Genomic DNA, 19,053 nt, shown 5'->3' with positions numbered 1-19,053 from the left:
ATTTTGTTCAGGGAGTGCCTGCAAAACTATCTCATCGCAGGCATAATTATGGCCTCAGTGCTGGAAAGAAAGAAAAACAAATAGTAATCTTTGCTAATTGAAACAGTAAAATATGTGCCACTCAAAACTATTCTGTGTAGAATTTTAAGAGGGAAAAACCCTACACACACACACACACACACACATGATGGAAAACTGCCCTGACAACACTGAGTTATAAACATGCAGGACTCTCTCTCCTCTTTCTTGAGCACTCATCTGCTTCCACAGCCGGTGTGTGTGTGTGTGTGTGTGTGTGTGTGTGTGTGTGTGTGTGTGCGCGCGCACGCACACACACACACACATCTGAAGCTCAGTATGCTGGTATTAAGTCTTCTTCAGATTTTGGGGGGAGCAAGATTGCTCTACAATTAAATGCATTTCCCTTGGGAGAATTTACTTCTCGTTTGCATTTCTTGCATGCCCTTCCCAGAATGAGAAAATTCTGTTTGCACTTGGTTCTGCGATTGCTCCACTCCCCTCTGCCGTCTTTCCTTTCTCCTGTGGTTCTGACCACAGCCATAAATCACAAATGAGGGATTCTCAGACAACTCTGTGCAGCCTGGGGGTGTGTGGGGGCTGCGGTGTGATCATCGTCCCTGAGACAAGCCAGTTGTTGAGTAAGGGAGCAAATCACATAACTGATCTGTTTCTGTTGTAAAGACCCACTAACTGGTCTATCTCTGCTGGGTGTCTCCTTAAATGAGTCACAAACACCATGTGCAAAGGTGGAGAAAGCAGACGACACTGTGGATAATTTCCTGGCCAATCTGGTAGTCATACATTTATGAGTGTAAGAAACAGAGTCAACGCGAAACATGGAAAGACCAGCTTTACGGTCAGACGACCTTGGGTTCAAACCCTGCCTTTACTGTAAGGACATGCCAGGAACACCTCCTGTCCCACTGATCACACACACAGCACCTCTCTTGACAGGAAACGAAGCTAGCGGACTGTGCGGGAAGTGGACTCCTGGAGAGACGGACCAGGCCAGGATGAGTGCCAGGGGCTTTCCTCCCCGCCCCTCCCACAGTGCCGCCTGGACGCGGCCCCACACGTGGAGCTGTGCCCCAGTGGCAGCACTTGCAGTCGAAATTCTGAAACACCGTTTCTCTGGCCAGTGGAACTGGGAAAAAGGAGTCCCACAGGCTGGAGAGTGTGAGGGAAATATTGGAAAAGAGAGAGATGAAGAAGAAAATGTTCTAGTTCTGTGTATGAACCTGCGCAAGCCCCAGGGTCACCCCTAGGCTGCACATACGTGGGTGTGCAGGACACGCTATGTATATACCTGCACATATACACGCAGCATAGCAAGGGCTTAGAGCTGAACTGTGAACCGCCACCCACAGAAGGTAAGACAAAGCTCACAACCTATCCTGACTGAACCAAATTAAAACAAAATAAAAACATCAGCATTCTCTAGAGGACTCTAACAGGGTACACACTGTGCACACACAGCACTTCTACAATCCAAGATGCAGCCCCAAACTGCCTGACCAAGAAGCAGGGCCATAACAGGGCCTCCTCTCAGGGGAAAAGACAGCCACCAGGAGCTGGCCCAGCGCTGGCCCAGATGCTGGAACCACCAGGCAGATACTTAAAAGACTTTAAATTAACTATTCTGACTACCTTGCATGAAGTGAAGGGAAACACACTTGAAAACAATAGAAAAATTTCTCAGCAGAGAAATAGAAATCATAACAAGAACCAAATGGGAATTTTAGATCTAAAACATAAAATGTCTGAATTAAAAAAAAAAAACTGTTCACTGGATGGCCTTGATAGAACTTGAAGGTAAATCAATAGAATTTTTCCAATCTGCAAAACAGAGAGGAAAATTCAAACAAACAGAGCCTCAGAGACTTGTGGGGCGATACGGAAAGGTCATTGGTGTCCCATAGAAATGGAGAGAGAGTCTTTGAAAACTCCCCAAACTTGGTGAAAGACATAAATTTACAGATGTGGGAAGCTCAGTAAATCCTAAACAGGATGAATTCAAAGGAAACCACACCCAGACACATGATAATCAAACTACTGAAAACTAAAGATAAAGAAAAAATATTGAAAGCAGCCATTTTAAAAAACACATTACACATGGAAAAACAATGATTTGAAATACTGTGGATTTTTTATCAGAAATCACTGAGGTCAGAAAAACCTGCTTCAAAGCACTGAAAGAGAAAAAAAAAGCTATCAATTCAGTTCAGTAGCCAGCAAATTTATTCTTCATAAATGGAAGTAAAATAAAAACATTCCCAGATGAAAGGAAACTAAGAGGATTTACGACCAGCTGACCAATTATAAAAGGAATGCGAAAGGAAGTCCTAAAGGGAAATGTTAACAGAAGGAAACTTGGGATCTTTAGGAAAGAAGAAAAGGCAACAGATATGGTAAATATCCAGATAAATATAAAAGACTAGTTTTCTCCTATTAAAGCCTTTAAAATATGTGTGCCAAGTGAAAGTAGAAATTATAATATTGTTGGCAGGGCTTTTCAGTGTATGTAGAGATAACATATCAAGATTAACATAAATGGGGAGGATAAAGAGACCTATGTGGTTCTAGTTTCTCCATTTTACTTGAAATGGTAAAATAGTAACTCTAACTACATTGTGACTAGTTAGATATATATATTGTATCCTTATAGCAACTACTAAAAAAATAATACAAAGAGAATAGTCAAAAAGCTGATAAATTTAAATGGAATCTTAAAAAAAATCAAACAATCCAAAAGAAGTAACTGAAGAGGTAATAAGGCAACCAAAACTAGAAGGGACAAACAGAAAATGAGGAATAAAAGGGAAAACCCAATCCAATCATATCAATGATTAACTTTAAGGACCTAAAACACACCAACTGAAGGACAGAGACTGTCCATTTGGGTTTTTTTAATGTATCTTTACTATGTACTAACTATAAGACTTTGGAAAATTACTTATCTTTATGATCCATAGTTTATCAGTTAGTTACAGGAGAATATTATCTACCACATAGGCTATTGCGCAGATAAAACGAGGCGGTGTCAAATGCCTAGTGGTTAGTGTGTACCCAATAAATGATATCAACTGTCTGCTAACAACCATTAATAGTGACCAGTAACAGCTACTAAATTTATCAACAGTGGTTCCAGATTATTATTCATTTAGCCCTATAATTCTTGTCTTGGAGAAAAGCACTAACAGAACAGTGTCACCGCAAACAATTAAAGATGTATCTTCCCCAAAAGTTTGGCCTCTTTTATCCCACTCTGAATGACAAAAAATTACTACATATTTTTTCTTATAGTATCACTGCATATTTATAATGTCTTTAGCATTAATAATTGGTAAATTTTATAGATTGAAGCCTTATTTACATGTCTTCCTTCAACTCTTAAAATTTCTTTATCTGAATTAACTCCTCCTGCCCTCATCGACATATTCCTGCTTCCTGAAAATTAAAATCGATTTTACCTCTCACAAGCATATTTTAATTTCACAATGAATGTCATAGTAAGAACCCAGGCCCCTCAAGATCCACCCTTACTGATTAATGTGATTAAGACATCTGCTAATGAGCACACATGCTCTGTAGGAAGGCACCTCTCTGATCCACTCTCCTTGCCGAGAAGGTAGACTCCTGGGATCACAGCCAGAGCAGAGGCGGACACAGCGTCTGGCTGTGTATCTGACAAGCCGGAGCTGCTAGGGAGCCAGAGAGGAGATGGACCTCCAAGTCCGTCAGTGGTCGTCAAACTTCCTCGGTGAATATTGTTCCAGGGGCTAAAAATACAAAGAAGCTTTATCTCAACAACTCTGCGCTGAGCAGAACAGAGATACGGGTCAGTGAGGTGCCAACATGACAGCGCCTCCGGTGGCTAAAGGTCTGCTGGGGAAACGGCTGGTCAGAAGATCATTCCAGCCGGCCATGGTCACTGTTGCACTCCCAGCCTCTCGGACCTGCCCTCTGAGGGCCTTGACTCCCAGGAGCCAGGCTCCCTCACACTCCAGGCGGCCCAGGGGTCAGCTTGGAGAATGCCCCGCCCCGTCTGGCCCCGGTTTCTTCAGTCAGCGTCATTCGCACAGGTTGGTCTAGGAGTCTGTCCTTCCCGGCGGGGTTTGCCGTGTCGTTTACCGCTTGTCACCTGTCATAGGAGTCCATATAATATTTGCTCAAGTCCTTCACTTGAAGCCAGTGGTTGCTGAGCTTTAATTAAAGCGTATTTGCATACATTAATATCACCCAGCTTCTCTACATTTTAGCTGCATTTCTGCATTCAAAACATGACATTTCAGTAACAATAGCTGTCAGTGCCTGGGCTCTTATTTATGCCACAATTACAGGTCCTGTGAATTAGGGCCCCGGCCGGCTTCTCCGGCTCCTCTGACAGCCTGTGCAGCCGCAGCATCAGCTTTCAGCGTGCGCGTCTCCCCACTTACACAGCAGCTCCGTCGTGCCGCCGAGGGCCGAAAGCTGCCAAGCTCCCCTCTTCGCCATCTCTGCTGCCATTCTGGGCCTTTGGGAATCAAGAGGAGCAAATGCAGCTTCCATGCCAGGGACTACAGGCCTGGCTGCTTCCACTACTGTCCCGCTTTTTACTGAGGATGGACCTGGTGCGTTTAAAACTGAGAAGCAACTTGAACTCCAACACAGGTTGGAATCTTCTCTGAGATGGACGGAGTTAAAAGAAAGGAAATAATTTTGGTGGACTATCAATGCTGTGAGTTGCAAAAGAAATAACAGGGAAGGTCCCACCCCGGGGCGCTGCTGACTGTCAGTCCAGGAAGGGGGGCAGGCAGTTGCCGCTCAGTGGGCGGGTGTGGCCCCCTGGGAACCCCTCCTGCCTGAGGGCTCCGCCAAGCCCACCCCACTCTGGGCACCCAAGGAATCTGTATCAGCTCTTGGGAGACTGACTGCTCATTGTTATTTTTCATTTTTTTCTCACCTGAACCATGAATCCCTGAGGGAAGGGACCAAACTTGGTTTATTTCCCTTTACCTAACACATAGGGGCCCCCAAATAACAGTCTTAGGGAAAAAACTGAGTAAGAAGCCCTGACCAGACACCAGGGACCTGAACTGCAGCCCCAGCCAGGTCAGGACCCTCACCGTGTGAACGCTGAGGTGGAGGTCACGCCCCCGACAGGGCCCGTTCTTCCTGCTGGGGACCAACGGCAGCCTTCCCTACGGTCCTGTGGAAATGTTCAGAAATCAGAAACTCGCGACTGGGGCACCCCCGGACTGCAGAGACGGCTGAGTGGGGGCTTTCCCAGACCCTGCAGGCACAGCGCCTTTCCAACCACTGAAGCCAGGGGCTGACACATCAGCCTGGGTCTAACGCTTCCAAACACTGAGCTCAGCTCGAAGAGCACCAAGCCCAGGAGGCAGGGCGAGTTCCGACCCGGGTTCTCACGCTTCTATCCAAGTGCTGTCCCGCGAGCCTCAGCCCGCAGGCAGGCTGTCCGCTGTGGACCCCTGAGCTCCCACAGACCCTCACAGGCAGGGAGAGCTGCCTGGACCTAACTACAAGTTGACAGAACACAGGGATGGAGGACAGGAGGACCCCGGGAGCCAGGAGCTGCTCTGGGCCCAGTGGAACCCTGAGTGGGGGTGGAAAGGCCGCAGGAGGAGAGAATGCTGCCCAGGTAGCTCACTGCCCGGGACGGCGGGCTTGGTCTGCCCCATATGAGTGGCGCCTCTTCAAGCCCTGTGTGTGCACCACCTTCTCCCAAGCTTTCCTGCCTCCCTGCATATCAGCCCGCAAAAGACACTGAACCCAGATTTTATGGCAGGTACTGCATGGCCTCTGGAGGTACAAAGTACAAAGACGAATCAGACTCAGATTCACCTTGAGAGTTCGCCATTTAAATGGCAAAACAAGTAGTATTTCTATAGAGTGGCACGTGGTGATTTGGCAGTGAACAAGGTGCCACAGGAACAGAGAGGAGGCCACTAGGCTGGGCCTGAGCACCCAATAAGTCTTCCTGGAGGAGGAGACATCTGAGTTCAGAAAATAAATAAATTGTATCTGGATGAAGAAAGATGGAGAAGGCATTTCGGGCACCACTGCCGTGAGCAAAGGCATGAGCGGGATGCGTGTACAGGGCGGGCGGGCGGAGGCAGGGTGGAGGGACCAGCCGGGGCAGGTCACAGGCCTCGTAGGGCCTTCACGCCAGGAGCAGGGCTTGTCTTCCCTCCAGAGGAAAATGGGGCGTCTCAGAACAGGCTCAGGTGGGGAGCTGGCGCGAGGAGACAGTGGCTCAGGAAGAGCGCTGGGGCTGCGGGGCGGGAAATGGGTGATCAGACACTGCTGGGCAAGAGGCCAGTTAGGCGGCTGCCACTGTAAGCCCGGAGGGAGCTGGGGGGCAGCCCCGGGTATGGAGAGCCCCAGATGAATCTGATAGATTTGGGGAGTCAGGCTTAGCCAGACTTGGTCATGAGGCTGTAAGGGGACAGAGAGGCATTAAGAGCGACCTCGAGATTTCTGAGCTGGAGAGCTGTGGGGGGAACCGGTGCGCTGGTTGAGAGAACAGTAATGATTATCACGTTAAGCACTTACTATGTGCCAGACGAGCCTGGGTGCTTTTCATGGGGTATTTCATTTAATACCCACAGCAGCCCTACAAGATCGGGACTATCACCTTATTTTATGAATGAGGGATGCAAGACACAAAGAATGCTTACAAACTTGCCCAAGGTCACACAAACGAGGTGGTGCCCTTGGGGCATGGCACCCACCTGGTCAGGCTTTGGAGACTGTGGTCCTGGCCACTGTGCCCAGTGGTGCCCCCAGGACACAGGTGCCTCCCACGGTACCTGCCACTCACCCACGGGCATCTACCTGGTTTTGAGTCACTCTGGCCGGTAGCTTATTTGAGAGGTTGTGGCATAGTAAGAAATAGGCAACTGGTCTCTGCCCTTGGTTCTTGACAAAAAGCTCCTAAATCCTGGTAACTTCCTGAGTCATAGGGGTGCTGGGAGCATCTCCTGTTCTAACCTTTGGTCTTTGATTCTGGTTCCTGGGAGCATCTCCTGTTCTAACCTTTGGTCTTTGATTCTGGTTCCTGGCCCAGAACTGCTGGCATCCTTGTAACTCCCTGGGTGATGGGATGACAAGAGTGCCCGACACGGAGCTCCAAACCCCTCACAACCCCCTAGATGTCAGGAGCATCTTTGTCCCTGTGGGTGAGTCCTCGGGGACCCCGCTGGCTTCCGGATGGAGTGGTCACCAGAGGGCCGAAGCCATGATCGGAAGCCTAGGACTCTGTGCCGTCCTTGTGCCCTGGGAGAGGGGAGGCTGGGCACTAACTCGGTATGAAGTCTCCATAACAGCTCTCGACTGTGGGATCAAAGGCCTCCCAAGTTGGTGAACTTGCTGCATGCCAGGAGGGTGAGGCACCCCAATGCCCTGGGGATGGGAGGTCCTGTGCACAAGACCCCTGTGGACTTGGCCCTGTGTACCTCCTCGCCTGGCTGCTCCTCTGTGCCCTGTCATTTCATATCCTTCACAGTAAGTGGTTAAATATAAATAAATGTTTCCATGAGTTTTGTGAGCTGTTCCAGCAATGGTCAAACTGGGACGGCCAGCCGGCGCCAAGCGGACACTCCAGCAGCCTTCCAGAGCATGGACGGACACTGAAGCCCTGCATCCACAGCCAGCAAGAAGCCCAGGTCTGCCAACAGCTTCATGACCAATTTACTGGAGAATTCAGTGATTTAGTAACATACTAAATTTACTGGAGTTTAGTGAATTACTAAAGAGATTTCAGAACCGGATTTTCTGATGCTAACCCTGAATTTCATCTTCAAAGTGAAGCCCCCAGCCTCAGCTAAGCCTTCACTTCCCTGCAGGCAGGCTGACATCCTGACGACAGCGTCATGAGAGCCCCTGAGCCACAACCACTTACTTGCTAAGCAACAACTGGACTCTTGACCCCCAGAAACTGCATGAGATAATAAAATGGGCATTGTCTTGAGCCATTGGGTTTTAGGATTGTGCCATAACTAACCAATAAAATGCCCTACGGGCCATTTCATGGCATCTTCCACAACGCCTCATGCAGCGCTGTTCTCCTAGAAGGCCTGTGGCACTTGTCAGCCAGGAGTTTTGACCAGCAGAGATGAAGGTACCTCCAGGGCATGGGGAAGTCTGGGGAAGGCTACCTTGGACTTTTAGGGCAGCAGAGAGAATATAAGGTGGTGAACTAAGGACATGGCACGGTATACCGGTTCATTAATTCTCCATGGCTGCTAACAGATCATGGCAAACTTGGTGGTTTAAAACCAACATCAGCAGCGTTAGCTTGACACCAGACACGGTGCTGGGTGTGCTGCTGTCTTTGTACAGATAAGAACCCCAAGGTTGTGGCAGTTCACAGAAACTGCTGAGGCAACAGAGCTACTGAATGCAGAGCTGGGGTTCGGACCCCACTGCTGAATCCCCCTTCCTGTGCTCCTGGCCCCGTGCCTCCTCCACCACCCCGTCAATGAGCATCCTCCCACCAAAGGTCCACCTGAGGCTGAGGAGGAGCCGGGAACCCTTCCGAAGTCCAACGGCCTCTGGCTTGGAAGGCTGGGGTGGGGGTTGACCCCTCTGGGGTGGCTTGTTGATTTAGTGCTAGCTTGACCCCTTCAGTTAGCTGCTAGACAGCGCCAGTCCCAGGGGACATGGGCAGCAGGGCTTAATGGAAACGGGGATGCTGGGGATATGGACGATCTGAATCATGGCCTCAATTTGCACAGAGCCTGATGGATTTGCAGTGATTCCAAACCAGGTCAAGCACCTGTGTCTCCTCTGTCGCTGATCGCACACGAAGTCTCCCCATTTGCCAGGCTCCGACTCGCTCTCTCTGAGTAGCTGCTCACCCGGCTCCTGCCCTCATCAGCTCTGCCCCCCACTTCCCTTGGTACACCAACCTGAGGGCGTGACTGCAGCTGGGCCCAGAGGGGCTGGGGCTGCCACTGGCAGGGCACAGGGGCCTGGGAGCTCGGAGGCCATCCAGAGACAGACTGCACGTTGTGGTGGAGAAGGGACGCTGTGTGCTGTCCAGGGACCTCACCCTGCCGTCATTTTTAAGACAAAGGAGAAGCATGGCCTGGAACCTTAGCGGCTCGCTGTGTGCAGGCACGATACCGCTGGGGTTGGTGGGTTCCAGGAGCCGGCTCTTCCTGGTACTGGGGACCAGGACCGCAGAGGCCTGGAGCAGGTGCCGGAACACGTCGGGATAACTGACACACTCCACAGTTTTCTCGGTTCTGGAAACTCCGCAGATCTCGTGGCACCCCTACGGCCCTGCTCACCAGCTGGTGTGAACGTGGGAAGGGCGGGCCTGGCAGCGGGAGGGTGGTGCTGGGTGAAGCCCGTGGCAGTTCGGGTCAGCTGCCAGCCCTCGCCGTGTGTCTGGGACCAGCCCCGCTAAAGGGGTGGAGGGGACCTCTCAGGCCACCGTGGCCAGCCACCTGCCTGGGCTGCAAATTTCCTCCAACCTGCCTAGCTGGTGGCCATTCGGTCTCTCCTGAATGCCTTCAGTGATAGGGAACTGGGAACCTTCTGGGGCGACCTGCGCCGTCTTCAGGTCGCTCGGATTGTTTCTGCCATAAAGGAAAAAAATCAGAGTCCTACAGTTTTCACCCTTTCATGTCTGCAGCAAGAGTGAAATAATGGCTGATAAAGTACTTAGCATCACTTTTATTTTGGTGTACTTTGCTCGGAGATCATAGGAGAGCCCCTTCCTCTTCTTCTCTCAGGAGGACTTCGTTGGGCTACTTAACAGGACGGAGCAAGGGAAGACCCCAGGCTGGCCTCCAGGAGACCTGGGCACTGGCCCCGGTGAACTACGCGGAACTCCTGACAGGTCTGCTCACGCGCCTGTCCTTCCCCTCTCCACTCTCATAAGAACCATCGCATGGATTTCTGGATGAGCCAGTTGTTGGATAAGCGCCTCCTGAACCCTTGGCTCCGGGGTGTGCGCTGTACAAATAATTAACAACCATCATTATTATTTAGTGAACACTTGTTACATGCTGGGAATTTTGTAAACACACTACACACATCATCACCTCCTTTCTCCTGTTCCCACCTTAAGGTAAGACCTACCATATCTCCACTCCACAGGTGAGGGGCAGAGGCCCGGGGAGCCGAGTGACCCACCAAACACGACACACCTGAGAGGTGGTACAGTGCAGCGCGAGCTCATTTGCGTCCCAATATCCGCCCTTAACCACTATGCAGGTATCATCCCCGCGTCACAGAACCTAAAATCAAATAGGGAAGAAAAACAAAACACAGGGAATGCTCAGATCTTTATCTTGTATACCTGGAACTAACATAATGTTATTTGTGAATTACACCTCAGTAACAAAAATAATTTTAAAACACTAACAATAATAAAAGGTAATATAAAGGGAAAGTAGAACTGGGTATACACTAATAAAAGTGTGCTGTGCTATAAACCATAGCAAATAGACTTATTTATTGAATTAATAAATGAATAAATGACTTTCCAGGCAGAGCAAGGCACAAAAGTCCCAAAGAAAACAAAAGACTTGAGAAAATTCCAGGGTACTATTTCCAGAGGCTTAAAATGAACTGAAATGAGGAAATCTTGTTCAAAAAGCACATTAAAGAAGAGAAGAAGTTTTTACCACCCATTCATCCATTTATTTACTTGACAAATGTCTGTGAGCACCTCTGTATGACAGGCATGTGTCAATCACACATCAACATGCAGTTGTCTCTCTTCAAGGAACCAGGCTGCAGGGAAGGCAGGTCCTCAGTAGTCGAGTGAAAAAAAAAGAAAGAAGATGCTACTCTGCGCAGTGCAGATGAGAAAGGCTCTGGCCTCAAGGGAGAGGAGAGGGCATCGTGGGCCAGGGGAGGGGAGGAGGCCTTCTGGAAGGAAGGGGGCCCTGGAGGACAGGGAGGCTGAGGCAGGGGAAGGAGGGGTATCCAGTGAGCAGGGAACAGAGCGGAGGCCGGAGCAGGCACTTCGGGTGCGGCGGACAATGCCGAGAGAGGACGCTTAGAGCCGCGCTCTCAGCTTTGAGTGCTGGGTGGGGGGGTGAAATGTATCTCGTGGGTGCTGGGGAAGAAGAGCTCTCAGGGGAGAAGCCTGAGGCGGGCGGCGTTACAGTGTCGGCAGCAGGGACGTCCCCCTGACCCTCAGCACCTGCCCCAAGCACCACCCACGGGACAGAGGAGAGGCAGGGTGTGGAGACGACGCGAACGAGGGGACCCGCCAAAGCTGCACTTCCTCCGGGTGACAGAAGACTAGGAGAGAGAGAGGACCGGGTGGGGGAGACAGAAGGCGGAAAGGCATGGCCCCGGCCGAGCTCTAAGCCCTGGGGAGGCCCGGGGGACCACAGCCATGAGGGACCCACAGGCACGACCAGCGGAGGAAGCCAGGGAAACCGCGTGAGAGGCATGGTGCGCAGCTCGCCCAGGAGCAGGTGCTCTGCAGGAGCCGGAGGCTCGCCCACCGCGGCACGCAGGGTCGGCAGCAGCCAAGCCCCAGGGCATCCACGCAGGGCGGAGGGCAAGGCAGCTCCAGGTCCCCGGCAGCAGCTGAGGGTGGCGGGCGCCTGCCCAGACTGCCAGCCTCGTGGACCTAAACGGGGACCGTCACTGGTTAGGTAGCGCGGTTCTGACCCATCAGCGGCGAGCCCCACATTCTCTCTGTCCCGCCTGGCAGGAGCTGTGCCTCATGGAGCAGAAACAGCCGCCATACGTCCACGTCCACGGAGGGAAAGGAAGGAGGAGGGCCTGGGCGATGGGGCGGGAACAGGTCCCAGGACCTCAGCGAAGCCCCAGCCGCGGCCCAGCAGAGGTCAGGCACCGAGGGAAGGGATTCCTTAAGTCACTCCTCGGAGAGATCTGAGAGCCACTGCCTGCTTCCTGACCAGGGGAGCTCCAGGACACTGGGACTGCTGGCTCCGCACTACGTCTTACAAAGGTCTCACTGACGAACCCACTTGCGAGCACCACGCCTTGGAGCAGATGACACAGGTAGTGCTCTGCAGTTTACACAGGAGGAAACGAGTCAGAGGGACTGCGTCCTGCCCAAGGTTAGCTCGTGAGTGGCAGGCTGGAATTCAGTCCATGGCTTCTCCCATCACAGCCCTTGTCTGTTAAACCATGTGACCTCCTCTCCCTTGGGTATTGGGTTGGAGGAAGCAAGACAAACCCCAAAAATAGGAACTCCAACTCCCTGCTTTGGGGCTCACTGACCTGTGAGAAACAGTTTAAGCAGTGCCAGGTCATCCACTGTACCCCAGAAATGAGGACTCAGGTGCAAGGTGAGCCAAGATTCATGAAATGTAGGGCAGGGTATGGGGTGTATCTTTATTTAGCATCCACTGCTTATTCACCCATCATTCTACAATTATTTCTGAAAGTCAGCACTGTCCCAGGCATAGGGACATGATGAGAAACACAGAAAGCCTGGTACTTGCTCTCAGAATTTAAATTCAAGTAAAGATTATAGAAAATAAACAACCCAAAACCCTCGGGCATTATGCTAAGTGCACATGAGCAGAGAGAAGAGGACTGAGGGAGATAATAAGTGGCATGTCCATTAGCTACTGTGGTTAAGGAAGACATCTGTGAGGAGGTCTCATCGGAAAGATGAGAGACAGCCAGCTTTGTGGACCGTGGGAGACCGTTCCCAGCTTATTGTCTGGGGCAGCCGGCCCCCCGGACGAGGGAGACCCTGTGGAGCATTGAAATGAAGCCGGATTTGCCAGAATGAACGGGATGGGAGAGCGGTGCCCAGTGAAGGGAAGAGTTGGAGCAGACCTGCCAGGGCGTCAGGAAGGCAAGAAGTGTGGATGTGGTCTCGGCACAGTGCACGCCCGGGTGTCACACAGGTAGCGGCCTGAGCTAACATTTTATAAGGTCATTCTTGCTGCTGCTTGAGGAATAAAGAGAGTAAAGTTGAAACAGGGAGCCTAGATAGCAGAGTAATTCAGTAATTCCGCTGGGAAATGATGGCAGACTGGACTGTGGCAGGCGGGTGAATGACACGGAGTATATTTCAGAGGTGTGACTGAGAATTTACCACTGGATTGGGCAGAAGGGGGTACAGAAAGGAGAAAATCAAGAACGATTTCTAGAATTCCACTTTAGGTGATTGGATGGGTGGCAGTGATATTTATCGAGACGAAGCGGCCTAGCCGAGAGCAAGCGCCAGAGCAGAGCTGGACGAGAAGAGCTCTCTCGGACACACTGACTACCAGACGTGAGCAGGACGCACAGGAGAAGATGCGCAGTTGGTGTTTGGGTATAAAAGTCTGGGGTTCGGAAGTCAGGGATGGGCTGGAGACATACATCTGATCATCGTCAGAAGATATATGACATTTTAGAGTCGTGGGAATGAGACCACCTAGAAAGAGAATGTAAGTGGCAAAGGGGGGTCACGATCCAGCCTCGAGGGAGCCCCGCAGAAGAGGAGAGCACGGCGAAGGGAGCAAGGGGTGGGCGGGGGTGGGCAGGGAGTCGCAGCCCCACGGAGAGCCACCGCCCCAGGGGGTGCGAGGAGCTGTCAGATTCCGTGGCGAGGCCAAGATGAGGACTGGGCCGGCCACCTGACAGCCAGCAGTGACCGGGAGCGGTCTCAGCAGGAGCCAGATGGGGACGGGCTGGGCGGTAACAGGAGCGGGAGACTTAAAAAAGCAGCTCCTTCCCCAGCAAAGCAGACAAGAAACAAAAAATGTAGACGGACAAGTAGGACCATAGGGATGTTATTATTGTTTTGCAAGGTGGAGGTGCAGGGGCGTGCCTGAGGGATGTGAATGATCCAGGAGAGTGAGTGCCCTAGAGACGGACAGCCGTCAGCCGCTGAGGAGGCGAGGGAGGCCGGAACCACAGCCCCGAGGCACAGCTGCCTCAAGTAAGGAAGAGACACTTTCTCCTCTGGGGCGGCGGAAGGACACGGGTGGTCTGCAGGGCTGGTGGGGAGTTGGCACCCTGTCGTGTCCGTGTCCTCAAGACACTGAGGCCATCAACTGAGAATGGGTGTGGAGTAAGGGGTGGGAAGTTTGAAGAGAGAAGAGAAGGCGCAGAATGGTCGTCTGGGAAATGAGACCAAGTCTGCTAGGACAGCCCAGGGCTGCTGGGCAGCGGTGGGCGCCCTCTGAAAGGCATCCCCACGAATCTAGTGAAAACTGCTTTGTTTTTGTGACCTTCCGCATTAACGGTCAGCTGCCCGGGAGCCGGTGCCGGGAAGGAAAGCAGTGTTTGGAAGGCCAACAAAGTTTCTGTGAGACAGTTCAGTGGGAGGAGAGAGGAGAAAGGAGTGGATCTGTGAAGGAGGTGTAACCACAGGCCAGAGAGTCGAGGGCGGATAAGGAAGGAAAGCTGGGCAGGTGCTGACAGAACTGGACGTGAAGGGGGTCAGGGGTTACTCATCTCCATGGAGTCACAGGGTCCCGGATCTGAGAAGGTCTAGGAGCAGACAGCCAGGGTGTCGAGTGTTGATGCCTCTCCTGGAGCTTCCTGTTGCTCTGTTTAGAGACAAATGGAAGATATTTACAAATACGAGCCTTGAGACGGACCCACCATCTTTCTAAGATATAAATGCCCACCTTGAGTTAAGAAGCACATGGGTGATCTGTTCCCATGCTGACCAAGCCTGTCCTTTACAGCTGTATGACATCATGAAATAGGGACAGACCAAACTTCACATAGCTCAACATAAAATTTTCTGCACTATCAGACACCATCTAATAGTAGATTCTAGTTGAGATAAGTGGGGTAGCTGGTGCCAAAGGCTTAAGAAAATGAAATTTAAGGCAGAGAAAATTCTAACCATTAATTTAATGTTTTCCAAATATTGGGAAAAGACAATGGCCCTCACTGCTCATTTTAGCTTAAGAACAGCGTGCACCTGGTGCTCTGCCCAAACGGTCCCGAGGGCTGCGGGGGAAGGGGGACTCCTGGCCTGGGAGACAGGGGAACCAAGAAGGCCCTCCAGAGACCTGTAATGAAGGGAGAAAGCCTCCTCTGTGGGTCCTCCAAGAAGGGGGTCTGAGGAGGGGTCTGGAAACCCACAGGCAGCCCTACTCACACTTCCATACGGATCCAAGAACAACACAGAGAACAGCAGACAATCGCTTGGAGCTTCACACCTGGCACACGTTTGTTGGTTGTATGACCCAGCTTCTTTTTCTTATTATTAACTAGTGGTTTAAAGTCCCTTACAGTGTCTGTGCCGCGGAAGCAGGGAGGGGACTAGACGGGTAAGCATGGAGGGTGCTGGAGGACGGCTTCAGTGGACTGGCCTTCATCATTTGTATCCTGTTTGACTCTCCTTGGCTCTCAAAGGGCTTGTCAGCGTCAACACTCTGTAACTGGGGCAATTAAGTCTGTTTACTGCACAAACAAAAGGAAAAGCTAGAAAGGCACCAGCTTCCGGACCCCCAGTTTACTCTGAGCCCTGGGTAAATGAAGGGCTCCCAGATCTAAGCTCTCAGTGGACCTCACAGACCAGAGGGGTGCTGACTCGCGCACCCGTCCTGACCGGCAGGTCTAACGCTGCTCGGTGGTCAGAGCCCAGACCTCCACGCACCTCTTCTGACACCACTGTTTGACTTCTAGGGGTTTCGATGGAACCAGAACATTCTTCTGCTGAGCCACAGGGAAACCTGACTTGAGCTCATGACACTTAGGGAGCTACTATGTGAACCATGGGCACTTCTGTCTTTTCCCAAAGGAAAAAAACAAAAAGCCAAGATCCCAGGCCCAGAGAGCACGACGTGAGGCTTCACCTGCTCCTTTAACGCCCAAGGAGAGTCAATCCCAGCCCTCACCAGAGGCTCAAGACACCTTCCCCTGGCCAACAAGAGCCGCAGGAGGCAGACAGGTCTGTGGCAGCATGAAAGGGGGCAGGAACCAGCTGAATGGGGGTCTGCAGAGCTCAGCCAGCAGGAGGCGCCCTGAGGTTCTCCCGACACACTGTGGCGATGGGGATGGACAAGCCCAGGAGGAGGGGAACGCACAGGCAGTGCCCTCCTCAACCCCGTGAAGGGAGGATGTTGGCACTTGATGGTTTTCATTGTCTAAAATACTCCTTGGGGGAGCCAAGGGAATAGACTCTAAAACTTGAAGAAACAGGTATAAATTTAGAAAAAGCATAGAAAGCGGTGAGAGCTGGCATAGATGGGGTGGGGCCCTCGGCCCTCTGCCTGGTCGCTCAGTGCTCAGTGTCTCCATGACCCAGGCAGAGAAAGGGGTCCTCTGCCCCTCTGCCACTCTCCTTCTGGGCTCTGGCTTCGTGCCTCAAACCTTGTCCCAGCCCCTCCTCCTCACCACTCCCAGGGCCCAGCACGGGCGGGACGCTGACAGTGTGGCTACCACAGGAACATTCCAGGCACGCTCAGGTTATATGGGTCGGGTCACGTTTACTTCATGCTCTGCCCGGGCCCCCGAGGGTTCAGGTTTTAAACTAGCATCAAAGTACCACTGCAGGAGTGTGAACCAGTACGGGATTTTAGAGGGTGGCTTGACATATGTACCAAAAAACTCAAAGTGAGTACATTTCCTTGGAACCAGCAAGTCCTGTCCTAGGAATTCATCCTGTTAAAATTGGGACAACAGGCCCCAAATGGATTCAGATGGGGATCACCAGGAGGCATTCATGACTCAGGAAGGGCTTCCTCTGGCAGGGCCCTACCGCCCCTGGTCAGGAGCCCCCATCTCTCCAGGGAGGGTTTTAGAGCCCCTGCTACGGCAGCGCTGCCCAGGGAAATGCCTCCAGCTCTCCAGCCAAAGTCGTTCTTGCTAATAGGACAGCCCTTGATTACCTGCAGCTGAGCAAGGAGCTATCTGTCCTGTGACCACTGCCACCTGCTGCCACTGAATTAACACTTCTGGGGAAGTTTATAGTTAGTTCCCAAGGTCACTGAACAAACCACCAGGCTTAAAAAGAACCCTCAACAGGGTCTCTGACTTACCTGATTTTGAGTCCTGGGACCATGACTTCAAAGTGCACTCCAAACACTGGGGACTGTCCCGCTTATGATCACAGTAATCTCCCTGGTGCATGGACTTCTCTCAAAAGCTTTATACGATTTCTTTTTAAGTCTGTTCACAGCCATAAGTGGCCAAGCAGGTGATCTCCCCAAGACTGGGATGCTAGAAAAGGAACCAAGAGAATGACCAGCCTAAACACTGTGCACCTGCATTTGCGGCCTGTGGCTATCAGAGATGAGACTCAAAAACATTGTGACTGGACACTATGCACTGAAGGGTGACAAAAAACACGAGACCCTCAGAGCGGCCGCCGGGAGTGGTGCTAGTGCCTTAGACACTTAACACACCTCTCAGGCGAGTGGAGCGTCTGACAGAAGGGCGAGACGGCTAAGAAAGAGGCCAAAGCGGTTTGCCTGTGCCGAGCGCCCCACATCAGCAACCGGAGTCTCAGGACCTGACCTACCTGCAGCTCCGCCGCTCCCTGGAATGAGCCTCTAGCCAGCCAGCCTGGGCTCACCTGCCCAGAGCCATCGAGGTGATCTGCCCAACAGAGGCCGAGCGTTCTCCTTAGGACAGAGCCTTGCCTGGAACAGTGCGTTCTTTGCTGATAACTTCCTTTGTCCACCCCCTTTCCACCTTTAAACACCTTTCCCTTCCACAGCGCAGTGGAGCTCCTTCTGTACGCAGGATGGGACGCTGCCTGGAATCTGTGAATTGCTGAATAAAGCCAATTGGATCTTTACTCAGTTGAACTTTAATCGTTTAACAATCATAAGGAAGTAATGAGGCGTGTGCCAAAAGGCTTCATAGCACGACTGTCCATCCCAGCACCGTTTATAAACATGAAAACTGGAGGTAGACTTACAAGCCAGCAGCAAGGGATTGGTCAAATAAATTGCTCACATCCAAAAGATGGGATGTTAGGCAATCACTAAAAATTACATTGAAGGGATATATCTATTAACTTAGAAATTGATTCACTATGTATGTTACATGGAAAAAACAGATCACAAAATGTTATTCACAAAATACACCATTTTGGTAATCTCAACATTAAGTGAATAGAAAAACAGAAACACTAAGATATTAACAGAATTATTGCTGGGTGGTGAGATTATGAATTTTACAGTTTGTCTCCTGCTTTGTCTGTATTTTCTAATTTATCTGCAATGAACAAAACTGCCTTTATCATGAGGAAAACAGTATTTCTCTTAATGAAGTTTTCCTTAAAAATTGTAAAGTACATTTCCTAAGGCAAATCTCCCTTCTTTCCTCTCTCTCATCCCATTTCCCCTCCCCAGAAGCAACCTCTGTTACTAGCTTCTTTGATAACTCTTCAATGATATTCTGTGCACAAACAAGCATAAGCAGGAAAAGTCATTTTTCAAAACTACATTAAATTAAACCTTAACCCACAGTCAGGAGGGGCTGGCTGAGAAAGGAGGTGCTTCTCAGGCTTTAGAACTGCGTCTGACAAGCAGGGCGAAGAGAGCATGGCCCCAGCCTCAGGCACAATTTAAAAGTACCAAACATTCAGTAATCGAGATAAAAAATATGTGAACACAATACTTTAAAAGTCAGAATCAGTGCAAGAAACCCAGGAAGAACAAAATACAAGCGGACCAGTGTCACTGTTCTCCCTTTTACCCCAGGCCCCAGCAGGGCTCTGTCGGGCACCACTGGCATCAGGGAAGGGGTGAGAAGGGCAGGAGAGGAGGCTGGGGAGGGACAGGGACAGGGAGAGCCCCGACCTGTCCCGAGGATTCACCCTGTGTCAGACACCATGGCTGGCACTCCCTGTCCATCACCGCGGAGGAGGAACACACCGACGCCCCTCCCGGTGGCTCCCTCTGGATGGGAAGCCCCCCAGCTGGCACACTGACCTTCCCACCTGTCCCCTCCCTCACCCCCCACGGGGGTGGAGAGGAGCTGTGCGCACAGCCCAGCCTCTTCCTCCTGTTTCTCACAGGCTGTCCCGATTTGCCGGGAGTTTTCAGGAGCTGGGCACAAGGACCTCGCCTTCTCGGGGACTCACTCCCTCTGCGCAGACAAGGCCCCTGGACATGTTCA

At 51.4% G+C, this 19,053-nt stretch overlaps 1 long non-coding RNA gene across 1 annotated transcript; it reads right to left on the bottom strand.

Annotated features, from left to right (window-relative positions):
* Nucleotides 1–2,241: 2,241 nt before the first annotated feature.
* Nucleotides 2,242–17,891, bottom strand: LOC118929576 (uncharacterized). The gene is made up of 8 exons (XR_008993222.1): nt 17,501–17,891; nt 16,965–17,145; nt 10,685–14,516; nt 10,114–10,271; nt 8,934–9,987; nt 5,127–5,209; nt 4,458–4,534; nt 2,242–3,800 (listed from the first exon to the last, which is right to left on the bottom strand). It is a non-coding gene; the product is annotated as an uncharacterized LOC118929576 (long non-coding RNA).
* Nucleotides 17,892–19,053: the final 1,162 nt, after the last annotated feature.

Source organism: Manis pentadactyla, chromosome 13 (assembly GCF_030020395.1).
Source record: "Manis pentadactyla isolate mManPen7 chromosome 13, mManPen7.hap1, whole genome shotgun sequence".
Taxonomy (NCBI): Eukaryota; Metazoa; Chordata; class Mammalia; order Pholidota; family Manidae; genus Manis; species Manis pentadactyla.
This window is presented reverse-complemented; position numbering and strand designations above follow the sequence as displayed.